The 17857-nt window shown below is 37.9% G+C and overlaps 1 long non-coding RNA gene across 1 annotated transcript; it reads left to right on the top strand.

The window, feature by feature from the left end:
• Positions 1–13661: 13661 nt before the first annotated feature.
• On the top strand, positions 13662–14196 carry LOC141728713 (uncharacterized). Its single transcript, XR_012579862.1, has 2 exons — positions 13662–13911; positions 13966–14196. It is a non-coding gene; the product is annotated as an uncharacterized LOC141728713 (long non-coding RNA).
• The last annotated feature ends 3661 nt before the right edge of the window (positions 14197–17857 follow it).

Below are 17857 nucleotides of genomic sequence, written 5' to 3'. Positions count from 1 at the left end.
ATCTAAGACCTTCTGGCATGGTGTTCCTCACACAGGACCTAACCTTTGGGAGTACTTTACTACTTGGTTTGCTATCAACAACTTCCCTCTGGATCATACCAGTCTGACTGCAGTAATTTTATTTTCAGCACATGAAAGCATATAGTCTTGTAGAACAAAAATAAAAGTATTTAAATTGCATTTTTTTTCATAAAGCAAATTTACCATGTATCCTTCATAGAAAATAACTGTAGCAAGTGCTTGGCCTCAACAAGGAGAAGAAAAAATTAATTGGATCTAGTTTCATTTCTTCTGGAAAGTTCACCTAGTAATAAATAGTATATTTAAAAAAAAAAAAAGTCTTTCCAATTTCTGTTATTCTGATCCGGTCCCAGCTGAAGCCTTATTACTTTTCTGTTGAAGGAGGCTCAAAGGTAAAGCATGCTCTTCTGGGGAACAACAGTGTCTCCTCTGTATGTAGTACAACAAACTGTTCTCCCCCTATTCTGAGTTCCAGGTCAGGTTTACCCTCAAACCAAAGTCTCATGTGTGTTCAAACACCTGTCCTGGATTCTTGCCCTTTGTTGTGACGATTTCAAGAATCTGGAAAAAAAAAATTATTCCAGTGGAATTTTGATGTTATGGATCAGTACATTTGGCCAATGGTTCAAAATCATGATCAGTTATCCATCTGCCAGTCAGTACTGAATGTATTAATGAATCAAGGGTGAGACACTCATGGAAAAATACCTGGTTAAGGTCATCAGCAATGGATTCCAGAACCAGTGGCACATCAAAAAGGGGGAAAAATATTGTATTAACAGCAATGTCAGCTTCCTTCTTCTCAATAATACTTTTAACAAGATAAACTGTCAATAAGTAGATAGCATTACATCATAAAAATCCTCTAAATTTACGGCTACACTACGAGCAGCCAGGATGAATTGCCAAATACAGTATATTAACTTTTTAACTGCAAATCAGCTTTATGGTTTGCATGTGTTAAAACCATTTCTTTTATACTGCAAGTAACACTTGAAATGTCCCCCTTTGGCAGTAACGAGGTATGATTTTCAACCCAGAGAACACTGGGCCCAGAGAACAAGTTCTGAAGTTCATTTCATATTTCACAAAGTCTCAGCTGAAGAGAAGGTTGTGAACGTGTCCAAAAACACTTTTGGACACTTACTTTGTATGCTGCATAGTTAATATGCTTGCTTTCGAATAGTTCAATAGCTTCAACACAGAAATTGTTTCAGTCTGAAAGCAATAAACCTGATAAGTTTAAAAATGAAGTTGAAAGGAAGGTGTACATCTCCTCTGGACCCCACAGACTGAATATTATTTGTTTACTTCTGTGGAAAGATAAATTTTTGGTCTACTTTATTGAATGGAAAATACATGTAAAAATTATAGGGATATTCAGAAGCTAAATGTTTAAGAATGGGCTTTTGTACAATATTTGTAAGCAGTAGTTTCTACTTAATTCAATTTGATATTTTTCAGTTAATTAGAAATATGCTATACAGATTTCCAATCTTAAGGGTGTATGTTTAGAATCTAAGTTTCAATATCTTATTTTCCTAAAGGAAAATTTAAATAAATTGTTGTAATTTACAAAAACAATCCAAAATGAAGATGAATTAGCCTCTAAATTTATCTTTTCCTAATATGTAAACGTAACAGATTTGGACAGAAATGAAAAAGAAAAGCTATGTACAAATTATTTGAGGAAGAAAATGTAACAGGATTTAATTGGTCTTTGGAGAAGATGGCTTAGCAGACACATAAAAGACATATTTCAGAGAATTTTGTCTCATTGTTCTTTATTATGAGTTTGGAAAACAAACAAAAAAAACCACCAAGAACTGTATGTGTGCTCCTTCATGAAAATGTAGCCATAGATGTAAAAATTACAGAAAATAAGAGAATGAGTAATTTCTAAAAAGAAACATTTTTAAAGTCTTCCATTCTGTATGAATGAGCCTTGAAGACGGCTTTTCTCTGTGGTTCTGCTTTTGCCAGTAATACATCAATGGTTGATAATGTGTGAATTAATATATTTAACTCCTGCTGAAAAAATGTAGAAAGTTTAATAAAAAGTTTCTAGAATATCCTAAGAGAGTAGTGTTCTAGCAGAAATACAGAAAAAATTAGTGAAATGAATTAGACTTTGTACTTGTGGGCTAATTCAGAAGACATAACCTAGGGGTCCTTAAAACAGTATTATTATATTTTCAGGCATCATTGATCGTAAGGTAATTACAGATGCTTAAGGGCTGTTTCTGAATTGTTTAATAGTCTTAGTGAACTGTTTGTGATTTTGAACTGTGCCTCCTTCCCCTGCATTTACAGATTTTTTTGAAGTACCTTGAAGTTCTTGAACAAAATTTGCATATTTTTTTTTCTGTAAAACTCAGTGTGGTTGTCAAGCTCAAGACAGGCTGAAGTCTGGCTTTGAGAGCTTTGACAGGTATTTGATGGGTGTCTGAGGTTCTGCAGTTCTTAAGAAATGAAGAAACATATAAATTCAGAAATACTTGTATGAGCCAGAATACAAGAGAGAATTGATATTTAAGCTATGGACATCAGTACTTCCAGCTTTCACATCTGAACAGGCAGCTGGCTGGGAGACAGATTTAGAGAATATTCAAATAAAATTCCGGAGCAAGATCTATCTTCTGTTGCATCACAGTCTTGGGGTGTTTATTTAGAAGTTTAATTTGGGATTCAATTCAGTAGATTTTCATTGTTACAGAAACCCCTCTTATAAACATCTGTCTGGCAGAATATGGGGTATCAACTATTGTGACTAAAAGAGTCTTACTCCCTTGCTTCTGTGCAAGTTAAAACACTGTGGAACTGTCTATTAAAACATGAGTCATCTCCTCATAAATAACTAGTTAGTAAAGCTTGGTTTATCCTAGGTAAATTCATATTAATCTTCCAAATCACTGTTTGGAAAATATGTGTTTGAAATTGTCTTCCCAGAGGACTTTGTCCGCAATCTTCCTGGTGTTAGGCCGGGTATCTTCATTTTTACCCTTGTTTCCTTCTTTATGGTTGATAGGATATTTCTGCATTTGCTATCACCTTTCAAAAACTACTTACTGTGGCTTTCTGATGATATATTCCAGAACCCACAGGGATACATCTTCCCTAATCCTGTAGACTTCTTCATGTCCAAATGTCTTAAGCGTTCCCTAACTGTGACCCTGTGGCTGACACTCCCACAGACTCGTCAGTGCTGCCACAGCTCATCATTTCCAGTGATGTCGTGGACATCTGACAGTGCATGGGCCCCAAATTCCTCTACTTATCTTTCATGAGCATGTATTTGAGTGTAAACACTTGAGATATAGGCTCTAGCTATACCACCACCTGAAGTGGAGCGAGAGAGATGGCCCTGTCCTTTGAGTGTTCTCTGTGTTCCCTTCACCCACTTTCCTTTGGCACCATCCTTGATGCACCTAGTTTAGAATCATAGAATAGTTTGGGTTGGGAGGGAGTGTAAAGATCATCTAGGTCCAATTCTCCCACCATGGACAGGGATATCGTTCACTAGACCAGGTTGCTCAGTGGTCCATCCAACCAGGCCTTTAACACTTACAGGGACAGGGCATCCAGAACCTCTCTGTGCAACTTGCTCCAGTGACTCACTACCCTCTGAGTAGAAAATTTCTTCCTAACATCTAATCTAAACCTGTTCTCTTGCAGTTTAAATCCACTGCTCCTTGTCCTGTCACTATCTGCCCATATTAAAACATCTCTCTTCCTCCTTGTTATAAACTCACTCAGGCACTGGAAGGCCAAAATGAGAAGACCTGAAATCTTCTCCATGCTTAACAACTCCAGCTCTCTCAGCCTGTCTAACTGCAGGATGGCTGGCAGATCCAACTCTTGCTTTTCCTCACCGACCATCTACTCCTACCATATTTTTAAGAGGAAAGAGTTTCAATCTAGCATAATTTTAGCTGTAGATCCTCTGTGAGCTTTCTTCACAACAGGCAAACTTCACCCTTTCTTCTTTTGTGTGCAACAGACAAGGACATCTTGAAAATCTCTTTGATTATATTTTGTTTGATTATGTTTGTTTTTATTTTTTCAAAATCTGTGTGAAAAAAAGTAGAAATATTCTCTAATTAGAATTTGTTTAGAGATCTCTATATCTCTAGTTAAGAATCTAGAGATCCAAAATTCTGTCATATCCATAATTGCTGTCTGAAATACAGAAAAAAATTGGATTTCAGGATTCATGTATTTTGCAAACAAAGGAGAACCAGAAGAATGAGCCAAACAAGAAAACAGCTAGCAGATGCTAGGCTTGTGCTGTACAACATACAAATATTTTCCTTCTGAGGGCACATCTATTATTTACAAAAGAAAGTTTAGAAAATAAGTAGTGGCAAGCTTCTGGGTTGCTAAGAATTCCTAAAGACTGAGCTAAAGATTTTAGTTTAGTCCACATAGCAACTATTTGGAGGGAGTCTCACTTTTCATGCAGTCATCTTAATTAGGCATTTACTTTACTAAAGGTAAAAAGTCTAATGTAAGAAATATAAAATGTATTCCTACTAAGAATGACCTTAAAAATGATAACATTTTTGTGTCACTAAAATGCTTTTTTAATAGGAATATTTTCATGTATAGCCCCAGGTTTATACAAACTTATTGTGTCAAAGCCTCTCAAGGACTCACAAAAGACCAAATTCCAACCATGCTGACCAAGAAGCTTCCCTGTGCCTATCTGTGCAATTGATAGTAATTATCTGTGGCTTTGTCACTCTACAGTAATTTCTAGAAGAGTAAAAAAGTGCCATACAAGCACCAAATATTCATCTAATTTGTGTCTTTATTGTGTTTTTAACCTACTTGTAAAAGAAAAAAAAAAAAGAATAGTTCATAATCATTCAGAATCATCACAGTAAATGAGAGGTCAGAAGGCCAGATACTGAGCTGCATAACCTAGTATGTTCTGTTCCAGGACTTTTAATCTGTTGACATGCATATATATAGAGCCTTTTGGAGAATTAAGAAATCTGTGTGAATTCAGAAAGAAGAGAGCGTGGCAAAAAAAAAAAATAAAAAAAAAATAGTGGAACAGGTATATGGCATTTGTAGGAAAGGTCTTTGGAAGCTGTTTGGGAAATGCATTTCCACACATGCAGCTGAACACCGGTGAACATACACATCCCATTTACATCCTTGCACAGAGAGCATGGGGGAGGAGGTCAGTGACAAAAGCCTAGAACAAACACTGTTGTGTTTTGGCTGTGGAGGAACAGTTACGAGCATGGAAAAGAGTCTGCTCTGACACCACTGATGTGAAAATGGATCCAGGAACATGTTAGCTGGAGGATTTTCCACAAGTCTGAAACATCTCACAGCTGCAGCATTTGTTTAAATAGACACTTGTTTTTGGAGTGAAATTACTTAGTGAAAATGCTGCGGAAAAAACAAAGAGAAGTAAGTTTATACCAGAGGTTTGTAGCCAGGGTTCTTTACATAGCTGAGCATCCACAAATGTGACAGCAATCAAGTGCACAAGATTTTATTTTGTGTGTTAATTGATGTGATGAAATTGTTTTTAAAATTTGGAGAAGACAGTAGAAAGCAACTAGGGGCAAGGAAAATGGTCCCAGACTCCTGGCAATTAATGAAACAGAGCTGAAATGTAAACAGCATGGTGTAGGTAGAAGAATTTCTTGCTAATCTTTCTGTTATTCTTTAGTAAAACAGCCTTTTTCCCAGGGTAGTGGTCTGAGGTAATGAGTTTAGAAGTGTATTTCCAAGTCTTAAATGCATCAGACTGCAGACACTTGGGCTTGTAGCACAAGGAGGCAATTGACACACTGGTGATGGCTACACTGGGTGGCTGAAACATTGGTGCGTGAGCCATGAAAGAGTGCTGAGTGTCCTGAGATCTACTATCTTCTAAAGATAACTAGTGCTTTTTTGGCCTGAATACTAGTATCAGTCTGCTGGCTCATGCAAATAGGAAGAAGGACCAAAGAATGTGCCAGTGAGGTAATCAAAAGGGTCATAAGGAATTGCAAAAACACTGTTTTGGAAGTAGTTGTCTTTTTTGCTATCTCCAGTGTTTCTCCATGTTTTCACCTTTTGTTTTCTTCTTCAGTAGTCCTCGTTCTTGTCCTACTGTTAACACATTTTATTGCATAAAGGTGTTTTATGTGCTCCATGATGACAGAAACTGTGGTAGAAATAAACCCATATCCTCCATATCCAGTGCTTTCCATCAGAAATTTTCTGTTTTCCCATACCTGTGTGGTGCCAGAGCACTCTGCATGTCCTCTCTCAGATGGCAAGGACTGCAGATAAGCACAGACCTGCCCAACTTCCTTTCCTCTGCCTCCTGCAGCCTGAGACACACGAGGCCTTTTATTCACTGCCATGTTTCTAGGAGCCTGGGCAAGCTAAGTCTTAGCACAGATAAACACCACTTAATTTTGGACTAGCTTTGCCAATTAATTTCTTTAATTCTTTCAATTGTTCTTAGACTTTAAAAACTTTGTTTTACAAATCCACCTATGTATATTATTACAATTTTTTATATTATCACAGTTAATTTCCTTGTAACTTCCTGTACCTCTGCAATATTTCTTCTTTTTTTCTTTACTTCTTTACTGCCTTTTTCTGAGAGTGACTTGCTATTTACGTGTCTGCCTTAATTTTTTTTCCCAAACTGTTTCTGACTGTCTCCTAATACTATTTTTAGTGTTAGGAAATCTATGCCTGATGTTTCACCTGCTCTATTTCCCTTCCCACCAATCATAATGTTATTGCCAAAGCTTATCAGCAATGATCTAATATGATAATTACCTGTAATTGTGGAAATGCTGTGTATAATATGGTTTATGAAATGCTCTAGGGCCTTGGGTTTAGTACCAGTCCCTAGGATGCTATAGTATAAAATTACTGATTCATTTGAAATATATTCATGATTAGTTTTGTTCCACTTTTAATAACAATGGTTATATTTAGGACTGCTGTAATTTGAGCAAATTAATTTTCCTTAAGCAAGTTCCATGTTTTTAACTAAGATGAGAGACATAAAAAAGCACTTGGGTTCCTCTGTCTGTAAATTCTCAGTGATGTGAAGCCAGTTCATTTTTGCATCATTAAGCAAGAAAGATGAGGTGTTGATTTCCCAGGTCAGCTGCACTACCCTTGTCCCTTTATTACAATATTGTTAAAAAAATCTTCAGTCAGCTGTAAGGAGGGAAGAGACTTGGATCTTTTTCCAAGTGTAAAGGAATCCCAAGCTAGAGGAAAGTCATCCTTATGCCAGTTATCCTTCACTACTATTGCAGAAGGTGTTTTGGGCAAGGCCAAAAAGGAGCTCACTGCATTCCTCCAGCCTGCAGCAAAAGAGAAATGTCTGTGTAATATTCCCAGCAGAACATTTTTTTAACAACCTTTACAAGCAGAAGTAAACAAAGCTGGTGCTGAATCTTCCCTCTCACATTACTTTTTCTCTTGTCAGTATCCAGGAAAGAACCTGATCATTATCCTTGTGTTAAAAAGGCCAAGTTCCGCACAAGTCACAATAGCATTTACAATATATAAATATTACTAATAAAGTTGTGTAAATAAAGACTGAAGATTATTCTAGTTAATCTTCTTTGAGATATTTAATAATTTTCCTGATATTTTTACTTGACAAATTTTATACTTGTTTGATTTTTCCATCAGGGTTTCCTTCGGTATCATTTTGGAAATTAAAAAAAGCACTGATACAAAGCTCCATGAAAAATAAGAAATTCATCTAAGTAAATGTGACCTATGGGAAATCCTAATTCTAGGGAGTCTGCTTCAACAAAATATTTTATGATCTTTTACCTTGCATATGCTGATTCTTCTTCTCAAAAGACAGGAGTGTAACAGCTACTGACAGGAAATTAACTTACCCTGGCTGAAACCAGGACAAATGGTGTTAAGCATCAAACCTACATTTTTCTCTGCATCTGGCCTCTGACTTACTATAAGTATAGGCTTTGTTATGTTGTAGAATAAAGATCCAAACTTACTACCATTTCATGTTAGAGACTGCAATATAAACTATAAATGTTTAGAAATATATATATGTACATAAAATGAGTGTTTTCCAAATGCTTTCAATTTTACTGGTGTCAGTTGTAAAACCTTCTTCCCTCCCATAGTGCATGGTCAATATTACAGATCAGTCATTTAGGATGGGGACTGTGCAAAAATCAGGTACAGACATATCTCTCCTCTAAATCTGAGCACCTTAAACTGTTTATTGGTACAGTTAAATTTATTTTTAATGATTTTAAATGGCTAAACAACCTATTCAATGCTCAAAGGAATCAGAAAAAACTACTCTGAAGCAGTACAGAAACAGTGAAAAGAGAAGCTCTTTACACAGCTCTTATTTCTTTGAAATATTACACTAATTTCTTACAAAAAACTGGCAGTAAGATAGAAAGACAGTAATAATAGATTAATTCTATCACGAAGGAAAAGACCTAAAAAAAACCCCAAAAACCCTAAACAAAAGTTTGGATTCAGGAAAATCCAGTTGCTCAATTCTGCCTTCAGATTATTTTCAGAAGCATTTCCTCTCAAGACTACAAACAATTTTGTGCTTGTATCGTCTATTTTGTGAAACGATGAAATCTCCCTAAATGAACTCAGCTCAGCACCAGCACAGTGTTCTTGGTGTGTTAAGGGCCCAGTTAAGAATTTTTACAGGCAGGGAGGGAGGGAGGGAGGCTCTACCCACCTCTTCTGCTTGGTGTCTCAAGGGCTATATGCAAGTTGATATTTCCTTAGTGCACGCCGGGGAGCTTTTGCTGCTCTTTAAAATACTCTCAGTAGGGCTGCTCTGTTATGAGTTGGCCAAAACAACCAGGGGCTTAAGAAGGAGAGCTTTGCTGGAAAAAACCTTGGAACTTCTTCCATAAACTTTGCTTGCAAATGTATTTTTTTTAAAAACTCTTTTTAGTTAAAATTCTCTTAAAAATAAGGAGTAGAATCTACAGCAACTTAGTCAATACATCTTTTTTCTACAGACAGAAAATTCAAGTGTATTAGGCCTTATTGAAAGCAAATATGGTCATCCAAATGCACATCCAGTATTCTTTACTCCATTGCTACTAATAATTGTGTTCTTACCAAGGCCATCTAGGAAGACAAATTATTATATCAAGTACAGTTTCTACAGAAAAGGGACAGTGAGATGAAGAATTTCTGTTAATACAATTTATGGAGAGATAGGTTTTGCAGGTGCTCCATGTTACACATTTGGATTTCCAAATCTTCACCTAATATTTTTTTCTTTCCGTAGTGGCTATGGTAGATTAATCTTTATCCAAATATCCTTAAAAAGAACATTGTGATTCACCTTGCCAAAACTGCATATGAATTTTGAAGCAGAGAAAATGTTCATGTTTGCTGTAAGAATTGGCACCCATTCTGTATCACTTCAAGAATGGTTCCTGCACTACTAGGCTGAGAAAAGAATGAAGCTTAGTTTTAAAGAAAAATCCATTTATAAAAGACTATATTTATTTATTTTTAATGCTTATTAAGCAGAAGTGGCTCTCTCCTTCTATATTTAAATTAACTTTTTCATTCATATTTGTCTACTAGTGCCAAAAAAATATTATTGATATTGGCACTCTTTATCTACTCTCTCTGTAACTTGTGGAAGAGATTGTAAGCCAAATCCAGGCATGGTACATATGATATAAGTAGCTCCCTGAAATCCAGTGTATTTGCCTGAGTGAAAGTCCATTATATGGGCCATTATATTGTATGATTTTCTAAGTATGTGCATGTGAACAATCATGTGAAGAATGATTTCTCCCTCTCAATATATTTAGTTCTGAAAAAAACAAGAAGTAAAGGAAGCAACAATTTTTGGGGTAATTGATACTGGTTGGAAATTGTTTTATGCTAGTGAAAGCTGGATAAAGAAGAGTCTATAATTAGGTTCAGGTACTACTTTAATTTATGGGTAAGTACAAACTATTAATAATGGGATCCTTTCAATTTTTCCTTGAAACAATATTGAATTGTGCAAATATATAGAGATCTTAATTTATGTTGTAAAATCCCAAGGTTATAACTTCACTCTTATGCTTTTCTCAATTAGGATATCTTTCTTAAAATCAGAAACACCGCCTACTCTGAGTACTCCAAGTTCATATTCCTTCAGCCAAGATACATTGTATGAGTAATTGGCTACTTGGGTTAAATGCACCATGTCCATTTCAGATCAGATATTTCTCAACCCCATATTAATTATCAAAATAGTTTGGAAAGCCATTTACCAGTAATGGTGTATTTGGCAGCTAACAACAATTGCATAATCAGCTTTCATTTTCCATTGTCCAATGTTCTAAATGAAAAAGTATTACATACCATAGGGGATTTTTTTCTTACAACAATTTTCAAATTTATATTTAGTGCCTTAGAGCAAACCTAATAAATAACAATGTTCTCAGGTATTCACTTGAATGCAGTCAGTAGAAACACTTTCATAAACTGCTCCCCAGTGTGTCAGAATCCTGATTTTTTACAAGTCACACAAGACTGAGTTGCACTACAGACAGGGATAAATAATTCTATGGAATAAGAGAACTTCTCTGGCAGCTTTGTGCCTAGCCTATTTTTCAGACAAGAAGTATGGGTTGTTTCCCAAGCTTGTTATTTGTTTTCATAAACATAATCCATGTAAACATGGTAGATAGGAATATTCAAGGACTGGGAAATCTAGCAGACATTCACACAACAACCATCTCTCAGAGGGACCTACAGATGGAGAAAGTCGTGGAATAATTCCTAATATGTGGTTTGAATGCACTCTTTTTATGTATTCTTTGTGAAATTTCTGCTTTACTCTAGTAGTCACCCATACAAACCTTTTATACTTCTGCTTATTCTTTCACTTTCCATGGCACTACAATTTTGTGTCTCATGCTCACCCCTTCAAACAACTCCTTTTTTGGTCACCCTTCTTTGAATTAATTTGGTCACTTTCAGTTAGATTTCTCATTCCATATTTGCACACTGAGATCTCTCTTCTGAGGAAACAACACACTTGTGTTAACCCTGAACCAACTACAAAGACCAAACATATTTTAAAATGATTTATGAGCAAGCCCAAACTTCAACATCTAATACATAATATAGAGTAGTAATGCTCTTGTAAGTTTAAAAGTTAATATAAAGAAGATTAAATACACTCACACAACCTAATAATGATTTTATTTAATATGGAAATGAAAATGGGAGACAATATTGGATTTGATGATAAGGTATACTATTCTGGAGAAATGTTATGAATGGCTTTTAATTTAACATTGTCAGTCATTACCTTTGGGAATAATTGAAATTGATTATGTACATCTGGCTGTAGACATTATCAATAAGAAAGTGACCATCATAAATGCAGGACAAACTGAATTGTTTTGAGTATAAAAATGTGTGATGTAAGGGTAACAAAAGAAAATTTATGTATATATTAAAAAATTAATAATTCTCACCTCACACACTAACCAAACATGTTCAGCTTAGAAACTGAGTATTTTTAGAATGGATTCTTAGATAATTTAACAAATGCAAAGTACAGACCAAGTGGAGGAAATAATTTCACTTTTTTTAACAGGTCAAAATAAAGATGGAGAAGACGTTGCATTTCATAAACACAATTAGAGCAAACACTGAGGAATGGAGAAAGTAAAGGGGTTTTTGCAGATTTGTCAATGTAATTAACATAGTCAGTATTTAAGAAATACTGAAATGTTTGGGTTACTTCAAGTTGAAATCAAAATCACGTGAACAATCAAAATTTACATTAAAACAGGTTCACATCACTCTCACTCCAATTTCCTGTTCAATTTCTCTTTGCTCTTTAACACCAGATATCAAAAGTTCATTTTGTTCTTTTGCAAACAGGGAGACATCCAAAAGTCAACTTCCAAACTGGAGAACTTTTTAAGGATTATGGGTGTATGTATATAGGTAAAACGAGTAGATCCATCATGTGGATGTGATGAAAGCTTTCTGCACAACCACCAAGGAGCACAGAAACGCAGAAGCAGGAGCCCTTATATTTCCTTGGTGTGGCACTCCAAGACTTTTAACAGCAGCCAGCAGGCAGAGTTGGAGGAAACACCAAAATCAGAACAAAAGAGGACACATGGTCTGGAGAGACTCTCCAATGTTGTTTCAGGATAATCTCAGCCCCAGTGTCCGAGTGGGACATGGGTTAGCTGCCATGGGTCAGCAGCAGAGCACCTTTGGGACAGAACCGACACTTTGGTGTGGTACACATCACCCTGTGTGGGGGAAAAGCACTCAGGGCAGCACAGGGCTGTGGGATGCTTAGGGGAGGAAAGATGTGCATTAAGGTGATCTGTACATGCAGATGCATTTATTTGTCCTTTCATGGAGCAACAAATGTAATTCAAAATAACAGAAAAAAAAAAAAAAAAAAGGAAGCTGTAAGTATGAAAGCAAGCCAGACCACTTTGAAAGAAACAGTGATTCAGACACAGATTAGTTTTTGAGAAAAAATGCTTTTAATGTGTGAGGTGAGGTGAAGATGTGTCAAAAAAGCCTGCTCACAGATGTGAGAGATGTCAGCACTGGGGATGATAGGCTGGGAAAACATTCATCTGGTGAAAGTTACCAAGGAAAACAAAAATTCAGTGGAATTAGATCCAAGTTGTTTTAGCAAGAAACAAACTGCTATTCACTACAATGCTTTGCTCTGTATGCTTTATTTTTTGTCCTAAATAGTATAGGAAAAAATCATTCCAGATCCTGGAAATAATTGTCTTGAAACCAAATTCTTGTCTGACATTGACATAAATGTCCGCTATGTGCAGTGCAAAGTTGAAGTCCATTTTCTTTAAATGGCATAGTACCTCAGCTGAAAAATGAAAAAAAGTAGAATCTTGGCTAGTGGTGCTAAGCAGCAGGTGTTACAGAATTATATTTCCTGGTTTATCCACTCTCTTTTCTTTAGGCGTATCTTGATTTTACTGCATGTGGCAAAGGGTAAGATTTACAATTGATGTATATTTAGACTTGTTGGAATAGAATGCATGTGTTGTAAACTTGATGAGACAATATCTTGTCTCATTTATGAAAAGAAAAAAACCCAACAGTTAATAGAGTCATTTTGCCTTGATATATAAGATTTTTATGGAAGTTAGGAAGAAAATATAATAACCTATTTCTCTGTTCTCTGATGGCTGACAAAAGCAAAATGTGATCCTCTGGGAGTGCTGCAACTCAATGTACTGAGGGAAAATCAGGTTAATTTGCATACTGTTATGGAGCACTTAATGAATCTTTATTTCAAAAGCTTTTAAATGTTGAATGATTGTTTTAAGAAAAGAAAAAAATGGAAAAACACCCAGATGAGAAACAAAGCACTTAGCTGCTTTCACTTAAGGATCCTTTTGTAAGGAGTTTGGAATCAGTGAAACATACTGAGTTTTACAACTCTTCCTTTCCTTTCCATTTCTATTGATCTCTATTTTCCCTAACCATTAATGCATGCTGTGATGTTTCTGTAAAATGAAATCAACTGGAACCTGATGATTATTTTGTTGGGATACCATGAGCTATAAATGAAGGACAAGCACAAAAACAAATCTAAGATCTTTATTGTTTTCAGTTGAAGCCCCAAACTGCCCATCCGATCAGCATTTTACTACTGTGCAAGAACATAATTTTGTTATCAAAATGCTTAGGCAGAGCCACAGACTGAAAATCAACCCTGAGCAGTCCTATCCCATTCCCATCCCATTAGCTACTCACACGACCCCTAACACTAGAGCCAAATCCCATATCACCGGCGGGTGGTCTCATGTTAGGTACAAGGGGATTCGCCCCCATCCACACTCAGGAATTGCTTATAATGCTGTATGATAGGTCATTCATTAATCCGGAACCAATCCTAGAATTATTGATAATACTGTATGATAGGTTATTCATTAATCCAGAAGCAATCCTGGTGGATCCTTCTGTTTGAAGTTTGGTAAGCAGGGCAAACAATAAAGAGAGATAGGGATAAGGGAATTGTCGAGCTAAGCATGATCAGAGCTAATAATGTCAAACTGACCCTAAGAGCCGTGCCAATGTCAAACTGACCCTAAGAGCCGTGCCAAGCCATGGGAACCAAGCCAAGTACACCGGGAATTGACCATATTAGGATAAGAGTTCAAAAGTTTAAAGAGGAAGACTCATCAGAAGACCCGAGCCCATGAGGAAGGCATCGAAGGACCACCATGAATAATCCTCAAAATAGATGTCTCCGCCCACGCTCCGCCCACACCACGCCTTTTATGAATATGATGTAACCCTGCACCCAAGACTGTATAAAAGCTTGCTTCTGTTATGAGATAGCTAGAAATCCCTTTGTGATTTCTCCGACGCGTCGTAATAAAATACCTCCTGTCTATGCTGACTTACTTGAGTCTCTTAGGCAGTTATTCTCGCCTTTTGGGGCAAAATTCGGCATCATATCTGGCGACCCAGATGGGACAACCAGACGGGAGAGCAGACCCTTGAGCGTCCTCCGGAGCTGGGTCCGGGGCCGGGACCCTCGGGCGCCCCTGACAGATTTTTGTCAGAAGAGACTCCCCCCCCGGACCAGCGCTCTTCGGTGGACGAGGGGTTTCCTGCATCTCCTGCTCCAATTAAGAGGTATTTTAATTGTTTATTGCATATTGAATTTGGAACAAAGCGCTTTAATTGGGAAACGGGGACTAGACGTAGTCGCCCGACGGGAGCCATAGGGACGCCTTGGCATAATCCCATTTGGTATTGGGGTTTGAGTCCCCATTTGGTATTGGATTTGGTATTGGGGTTTGAGTCCCCATTTGGTATTGGGGTTTGAATCCCCATTTGGTATTGGGGTTTGAGTCCCCATTTGGTATTGGATTTGGTATTGGGGTTTGAGTCCCCATTTGGTATTGGGGTTTGAATCCCCATTTGGTATTGGGGTTTGAGTCCCCATTTGGTATTGGATTTGGTATTGGGGTTTGAGTCCCCATTTGGTATTGGGGTTTGAGTCCCCATTTGGTATTGGATTTGGTATTGGGGTTTGAGTCCCCATTTGGTATTGGGGTTCGAGTCCCCGCTTGGTATCGGGGTTTAAATCCCCATTTGGAATCAGAGTATTTGTTAAAAGAGTGGAAAGAAAAAAAAAAAAAAAAAAAAAAAAAAAAAAAGAGGAAAAAAAGAGAAACAAGAAAAGAAAAAGAAAAAAAAAGGGAAAAGAAGAAAAAAAAGAAAAAAAAGAAAAAAAAAAAAGGAAAAAAAAAAGAAGAAGAGAAAAAAAAAAAAAAAAAGGAAAGGAAAAGAGTATTTGTTAAAAGGGTATATGTTTTTCTTTAATGTTGTTGTCTTGTCTGAATTTTTTAAAAGCATTGTTGCTTTGTTTGAATTTCTAAACTACGCCTGGGAACGTATCCAGCCAGGTCCGGGACCTTGTCCAATTTTTCCCTTTCCCTGATAAGGTTTTGAGGAGATACATTTGTGCTACACCTTTGTTTAACTGTTATGTTGTTTGCAAGAATCTCGTAAAGGATTCGGTATTTTGTGTTAACTGTAACCTTTTGTGTGTAAGAATTTATTGTGATATCATCTGCAAACTGTACCTTGGTTTACAGCTGTTTTACGGGTGTGTAATAGCCCGAAGTTGACCAGTATCGGTACTATACGGTTTGCCAGCGACATCTCGAGGTAAAGCGGTGTACTCTGATAAACCGGAAAGGTAGGACGTTTTGAATAAATGAGTGTGGGTATGAGTGAGAGTGAATGAGACGCAGCATCGCTGCGAAGCGAGAGGGGAGTCCCGCTCCGCATTTCCTGTTCTTCGCGAGAAGCCAGGTCGGAAAAGGACAAAGCGATTGGAAATTGTGTGTATGAAGTGTTAAAATAAACTGATATATAGTGCCTGCGAGAAAGAGACTAAACCGAAAATACAGACGCAGGGAATAGCCATGGGAGGCCAACAGAGTAAGGACGTAAACATGAAAACCCCCTTAGGATGTATCCTAAAGCATTGGAAGGACTTGGGAGGAATTCCGGGGGGAAACATAAGTAAAAAGGCACTCCTTAAATATTGTACACAGTGGTGGCCATTATACAAGTTAGATGATAATGAGAAATGGCCGCCGGAGGGAACCACTAATTATAACACTATTTTACAACTGATGCTTTTCCTCCGCCGACTTAATAAATGGGACGAGGTGATGTACGCTGACATGTTCTTTACCCTAAGAAATAAACCAGAATGGCAAAAAGAGTGTGGGGTAAACGTGGCACCTCAGGACCCTCTAGTGTTGGCCCTGGAAAGAGATAAGAAAGGTTCAAAGCCTAAAGAACGTTGCTGTGATGCATGTAGCATTGGGCAACAATGTCTTAAGTTAACAAGAAGGGATAGTGGAAAGGAGAGTGAAATAAGCCTGTGGGAATACCATCCTTTTGCTCCAGGGCGGGAAGGGCCCCTTCCCAGGCCAAAGGAGGAACAAGGGGAACCTAGCCCATTAAAGGAACTGGATCGATGGTGGAAGTCTAAGTTTGGGCGCAGCCCCCAGAAACTGGACAATAGTTGGGAGGAGGGTACCCCATCAAAATCGGGGATCGATGAGAGGAAAAGCAGCCCTCGGGGACTAGATAGATCGCAGGGGTCGGGGAGCTACATGGATGCTGACAGCCCACCCAGACTAAAAGTCGAAGGGGAGGAAGACAGTACACCAGGAGCGGAGAGCCGAAGGGAGACACGTAGCTTGCCCGAACTCAGTCCATATGGGGACAACAACACACCCCGAAGTGGAGGCGTCTGTAGAATGGAAACCAGCACACCAAGGACTGGGGACAAAAGTAACTCACTGGGAACCGACCTCTCTAAACTGAGGGGCGACATCTCTGAATTGAGATATAATGAAAAGAATGATGAGACATGTGAAAGGGAGGTAGAGAACAACTCACAAAAACTGAATATAATAATTCGGATAGAAGACAAGAGGGATGGAAGAGGAGCAGAGGACGAGGGGGACAGCAGCCCAGGACAGGAAAAGAGCTGGCAGATACAAAAAGGGCAACAGATGCAGGACGAGAATCGAATGGATTGTGTAGTAAAGATAGGAGGTGAAGAACAGGAAGGGAGAAAGAGGAAAGAGAAGAGAAAGAATAGGGAAGACATTGAGGCCCAGGAAGAGGATCCCGGAGAAGGGACCAGTCACTCATATTATACCAGATCTGTGGCATGGGAGGAAGCAAAGCAAAGACAGGAAGGGAACCATACGATAGCTCCTCTCCGACAACTTATGCCAATGGTGGGGGAAAGGACTAGAGTAAAGGTGCCGTTCTCGACAAGTGATCTAAATAATTGGAGGGATGAGGCAAAGAATTTCAGGAGGAATCCAGAGGGAGTAGCAAAGAGGTTTGAGTTAATGGCAAAGAACCTAGATATTGATTGGGAGGATATAGAGGTGATGTTGTCGGAATTGACGGATACAGAAAGGGAACTCGTATTGGAAACAGGGAGAAGACACGCCCAAATATTATCAGGGAGACTAGAAGATAATTTTCCCAGCAGTAAACCAGAGTGGGACCCGGGCAATGCAGAGCACTATCAGCGGTTAGTGCAGTATAGGAAACTGATAGCGATGGGCTTGCGTAACGCGATCCCTAAGGCTATCAATTGGTCAATGCTATATGACATCAGACAGGGAAAAGATGAGACCCCATCGGAGTTCCTGGATAGGCTTAGGGCAGCAATGAGACAATACACACCCCTGGACCCAGCAACAGAAGAAGGGAAACAGCACTTGCTAGGGTTAATGATGGGACAAAGTAACCCAGACAT

Source organism: Zonotrichia albicollis, chromosome 3 (assembly GCF_047830755.1).
Source record: "Zonotrichia albicollis isolate bZonAlb1 chromosome 3, bZonAlb1.hap1, whole genome shotgun sequence".
Lineage (NCBI taxonomy): Eukaryota > Metazoa > Chordata > Aves > Passeriformes > Passerellidae > Zonotrichia > Zonotrichia albicollis.
Note: the sequence above shows the minus strand (reverse complement) of the source record. Positions and strands in the feature narration are given on the sequence as shown.